Genomic DNA, 6000 nt, shown 5'->3' with positions numbered 1-6000 from the left:
GACCATGGAAGACTTCAGTGCTATGCTCGCGCGACCTCAGCAGTTTTCGACCGAGTTGCCTAAAAATGAACATGGGCAAGACGAAAGTCATGTCTAACTAATGTCCATGTTGTCCCAACTCCCGCAATAGTCGGGGCTCTGCACTCGAAGTTGTTGACGACTATGTATACCTGGGACAAAACGGTCCAGTTAGGATAGGTCCAACTTCGAGAAAGCTTACACTACAAATTAAGCAAGCAAACTCGTGCCGGTAAATTTGAAATTGGAAAGTAGATTAAGAGGTAAGTAACTCAAAAGCCATAAGTCTGAAGACAAGTTATTAAAAGTGCTTTCTTGTTTGAAATTAAAGTCGACTATTACTATTTTAAGCACGATCAAAATACCGAAAAACCGGTTTTGTAGATATAATACCGGTATTAAAAGAGGGGAAAAAAATGACCGGGTATCCCGGTTTTTCGGAATACCGAATACCGGTATCCATGCCCTAGTAGCGGTGTAACGTAACGCTGGCTACACTTGGTGTTCGCGACTAGGTAGCCGCGAAAGTAGAAGAGACGGATTACATGGTAATATGGGCAATTTTATATTTTAAACAAAAAGTATACCTACATAGAGATACTCGGTTCTAAATTTTCCATAAAAGTCCATTCATCCACTCATCCAGAAAAAAAAAACATTTTTTTAGCTTTCATTCTTTACTTTATCTACATCACTGTGTGTCGTTCATTTCATAATTCGACGAAACTTACGGAATTAAAGACGAAGATCATATTTGCCATAACCCAATTATAGAGCACTAATCCTTCAGGAACATAGCTCTTTATAAAGTACAAAGCAAAATGTTTATTGCTGAAAATGGATTTAACTAGGTGTTAAATACCACAAGTTTCAACGAATGCAACAGTTTAGTTTGCATTACACCCGCCAAAACTACTTTTAAACAGAGTAGGTATTTATTGGTAACAGGTACCTACGATGCTTTGAAACAATGGAAATCCCGATGAGCGTTTAATTCTATTTTACTTTATTTACACTCAGACATTCATAATTATTGTAGGTACTTAAAACATACAGCAAATTTCACCATTCATGCATGATGTTCAATGTGGTTCAGCAGTGACGCACCACCTTGCGTCACACATCCAATCTAAGCATGCAGATACGGTTTCATGTTAACAAATGAGTTAAGTTAGTTACCTTCTTAATTAATACATTCGGTTTATTACCTGATTTAATTGTACTTTTCATTAAGATCTCCGCATCTAACTGAACTAAAATAGATTGGTAACCAACCCATAAACTCAGATAGCAGGGGAAAGTAGCATTATTTTTAACAGACGGGACGAGACAGAATAAAATAACTTATCGCAAATTCACGGTCGCCCTGCAGGACGATGGACGAATTTCGTGCGTTGTCTGGAATGCTAAGAAGCGTGTCACTGTTCGTGGAGGAATAAGATATTCATTACCTACATGACCATGTAACAATTAAGTATTAACTACGTGTAAGTTATGTTACATTTACACACATATTATATATATATAATATATATATATATATATGTAGGTGCGCCTCCTGAGGCTTCGATGAATTAATGAAAAGAGATTTAGAGGCACACGAACGTATAATAAAGATTATCAAAAAGGAAAGTATTTACAATGGAATATTAAACTAGGGAAAAGGAAGGAAATGAGTTTCGCGCAATGGATAGTTCTGTTCAGGACCGCGTCGCCGGAAGGAATGTCGCTCCGCTTCTCGACTGGCCTTCTGGGCAATTCAAATGAACTCAAATACGCCGCGCAGTTCCACGCGCCGGTGTGCAGATGTTTATAGTATTGCCAACACGTGGAACCGACTGCGGCTAGCGGGGTAATGGCTTATCTGGACGCTACACTACTCCCCGCCGAGACCATTGCCTGCTATGGTCGATAGTGATCTGGAAATCTTACATATCGTCCACTTCGCGTCATTCTGACGGTGCTCGGTTCAGGCTCTGGTATTGTTGATGCTTGATGGCTGTTGGATGTGTCCTCATCTATAGTGTCGCTGGTCATGAAGGCCGGCTTCAGTCGATCGATGGTCACGGTGTTCGGCTTTCCATTTAAAATGATTCGAAAGGTCTTGTCACGTCTCTCGAGAACCTTGTACGGGCCTGAGTACGGGGACTCTAGCGATCTCTTCGCGTGCCCTTGACGAAGAAAAACGTACTCGGCCGTGCTCAACTCTTTCGGGATGTAAAAAGGTTTCTTCGAGTGATGACTGGCCGGGACTGGGTTGAGTTTTCCAATGTGGTCGCGAAGTCTGGCTGCGAAGTCCGTGTAGTCGACCGTAGTGCCCTTCGTAGGCGTAAAGAATTCGCCAGGTAGGCGTAAAGGTTCCCCGTAGACGAGCTCTGCTGCTGAAGCTTGTAAGTCGTCCTTCCAAGCGCTGCGGATGCCCAGCAGCACCAAGGGTAAGGCTTCAGCCCAGTGCGTATTGGAGTGGCACATGATTGAGGACTTGAGCTGGCGGTGGAGTCTCTCAATGATCCCGTTGCAGGCCGGATGATAGGATGTGGTAGGCCGGTGCTCTGCCCCGAGGATGGATGACAAGGTGTGGAACAGCTCGGACTCAAACTGCCTGCCCCTGTCTGTGGTGATTTTGACAGGGCAGCCGAAGCGGGCGACCCAGCCCGCGATGAAGGCTCGCGCGCAGGTCTCCGCTGTGATGTCAGCCAAGGGGTAGGCCTCAGGCCAACGGGTGAAGCGATCAATGACCGTCAAGCAGTATCTGTAACCACAAGAAAATGGTAATGGCCCTACTATGTCCATGTGGACATGTGAAAAACGAAGTGATGGTGTATGAAATGATGATATGGGTGATGACGTATGACGTGAAATTTTGTCTCTGGCAATCTGTGCATTCTCTCGCCCAACGGCGACAATCTCTGCGTATGTCGGGCCAGACGAATCGTTGCGTCACCAATTTGACAGTTGCGTTTGCACCTGGATGGCTCAAACCGTGCAATGAGTTGAAAGCTGCACGACGAAAGGCTTGAGTAAGGTAAGGTCTTGAATTACCGGTGGAGATGTCGCAATAAATTTCGAAATTATTTTCAAAAGATTTGATTTTCTTGAGATTCAATGAAGACGATGATGATGATGATGATGAGTCAACTTGAAGAAGCGCTTGCAGTTCAGGATCTTTATCTTGAGCGCGTGCAAGGCTTTCGTAGTTGATTGACCCATTTATTTCTTCTACTCTTGAGAGTGCGTCTGCAACAACGTTATCTTTTCCCGCTACGTACCGTATGTCCGTACTAAACTGTGAGATGAAGTCTAAGTATCGGAACTGTCTCGGTGAGCATTTGTCTCTAGCGGTGGTGAATGCAAACGTCAAAGGTTTATGATCCGTATAGATGATGAAGGGTCTGGCCTCGACCATGTGACGAAAATGTCTGATAGCGTCGTATATAGCCAGCAGTTCTCTGTCATACGGACTATACTTCTTTTGAGCAGGATTCAGTGGTCTTGAAAAAGAATGCTAGTGGTTCCCAGGCTTCCGGTGCTGCGCGCTGCTGTAAGACTGCGCCGATGGAAACGTCTGAGGCGTCAGTGTGGATAGCGAGCTCGACGTCTGTCAGCGGATGAGCGAGAAGAGTGGCTTGAGAGAGAGCTTGCTTACATGACTCGAATGCATGCATCATGTCTTCTGTCATCTCGATCTCTTGCGTTGGCTTCTTCTTCGGACCGGACAGTACGACGTTCAAGGGCGCTTGCAAAGCTGATGCACCTGGTACGAACCTTCTGTAGAAGTTGAACATGCCCAGGAATCGTCTGAGTTCCTTGACATTCTTGGGTACAGGGTAGTCTTGGATTGCTTGTACCTTAGACTGTAGCGGACGGATCCCCTCTGCGGACACTTCATGGCCAAGAAAGGTGATGTTCGTTACACCAAACTCACATTTTGCAGTGTTGATGAGGATACCATACTCTGACAGTCGACGAAATAGTTGATGGAGATGTTGGTGATGCTCTTCTGCGTTTCGAGAGAAGATCAGAATATCGTCCAAGTATCCATAGCAGAAATCCAGACCTCGCAGCGCTTCGTCCATGAAACGTTGAAACGTTTGAGCTGCGTTCCGGAGACCAAACGTCATGTATGGAAACTGAAACAGGCCAAAAGGTGTGATAATGGCTGTCTTCTTGATGTCATCCGGATAAACTGGGATCTGGTTATAGGCTTTGACAAGATCAACCTTGGAAAATATTGTACTCCCGGCGAGTTGCTGCGTAAAGTCTTGAATATGTCGGATCGGGTACTTGTCTGGAATCGTACGCGCATTAAGGGCACGGTAATCGCCGCATGGTCGCCAGCCGTCATCTTTCTTGGGTACTAGATGAAGCGGAGAAGACCATGGACTCTCAGACTGACAAGCTGTACCGTTCTGCAGCATATCCTCGAACTCCTTTTGTGCGATCTTCAGGCGATCCGGGGAAGGCGTCGGGGCTTACTTGCAATCGGCGGGCCAGGGAGTGTGCGTATATGATGCACTGTATTATGCTTGGGTACCTTTGGTGTACCTGAAGGTCGGGTGATGTCGGGATACTGACGTAGGATCTCGTGGTACTTGATTCCCCTGACATCACCTTCACTGACGAGATGTCTTCGGATGTACCTTGGGTTGGTACTGCAGCGGAAAGAGTAGTGTGGCCATCTATAATGCGTTTTTTCTGCAATCAATCATAATATTAAAGAAGGACAAAAATCAACACCAATGATGGGTTTAGCAACGTCTGCCACAACGAATCTCCAATTAAATGCTCGCCGCAAACCCAAGTCAAGTTTCAGTTGCACCGAACCGTAGGTAGATATAACTGAGCCGTTCGCCGCTGTTAACTCGTAGCTGCTCTTAGGTCGGTTGCCACTGAGTGACGTGCGCGGTATACGCACAAATCCGACCCGGTGTCTACTAGGAAGAGAACTTTCGAGGAACGGTCCATTACGAAGAGGCGGCCCGGTTTGGTATGGCAGTCGTTAGCCGCTACTTCCGGCTGCCGTTGAAGTTTTCCGACCCAGGGTAACTGCAAGGCCTGGTACAGCGAGTAGAGTTGTCTCCGAACCTGTAATGGTACCAGCAGATGGACGGTCTCTTTTTCGACGCAGACCGTGACCGCGCTTGACGTCCGACGGAGTTTTGTTGCGGAATTAAAACGCGAGCGCGATCTTGAGTGCGGTTGTCTACTACTGAACTGCGCTTTGAGCGAAGCAATTTCCGATGTTAGTTCTGCCATTTGCTTTGCCATTGCCACGAAATCTGAATTTGAAAATTTTTGCTGTCACTGTCATTTTTAAGGAAATATTTGCGGTTCTTGTGTACAAGATCGTGCACTTTGTCAGCTAAATCCGCGAGTTCATCTAGCGTTGAATTTGGCTGCGATGCGATTACGACCTGTAAATTTTTCGGTAACCGGCTTGACCATACGGTGCGCAAAAAATCATCCGTCACTGAAGTTCCAGCCAAAATGCGCAGCTGGCGTAAAAATTGGGATGGTTTCCTATCGCCCATTTGCTCACCTTGTAATAATTGCAGCGATTTCTTTTCCTGCGACAATGACAATCTTGAAATAAGCTCGTTTTCAATTTGACGTATCGGTTTTCGGCCGGCGGAGAATTTATGATATCCTTGACTTCTACCGCGTATTGATGTTCCAACTGACTAATTACATAATTGAATTTTGTAGAATCAGCCGTTATTCCCGACAAAGAAAATTGCGCTTCCATCTGCGAAAACCAAAGCGCAGGCTCTTGCGGCCAAAACGGCGGCGCTCGTACACCGACTTTGAAAACGGCGCCATCGCTGTCACTTGCGCTGTTTCCCATTGACATTTCAATATTATGTAGGTTTATATTCTTACTTGAATTTTGCTTGAATTTTGCGTTTCTTGTCCAATGCGGGGTCACCAGTGTAGGTGCGCCTCCTGAGGCTTCGATGAATTAATGAAAAGAGATTTAGAGGC

The 6000-nt window shown here is 45.7% G+C and overlaps 1 protein-coding gene across 2 annotated transcripts in view; it reads right to left on the bottom strand.

Moving 5' to 3' along the window:
• Window positions 1-6000, bottom strand: part of LOC141433240 (protein stunted-like) — a 41092-nt gene that overhangs the window by 26311 nt on the left and 8781 nt on the right. The window lies entirely within an intron of this gene.

The sequence above is a fragment of the Choristoneura fumiferana genome, chromosome Z (assembly GCF_025370935.1).
Source record: "Choristoneura fumiferana chromosome Z, NRCan_CFum_1, whole genome shotgun sequence".
Lineage (NCBI taxonomy): Eukaryota > Metazoa > Arthropoda > Insecta > Lepidoptera > Tortricidae > Choristoneura > Choristoneura fumiferana.
This window is presented reverse-complemented; position numbering and strand designations above follow the sequence as displayed.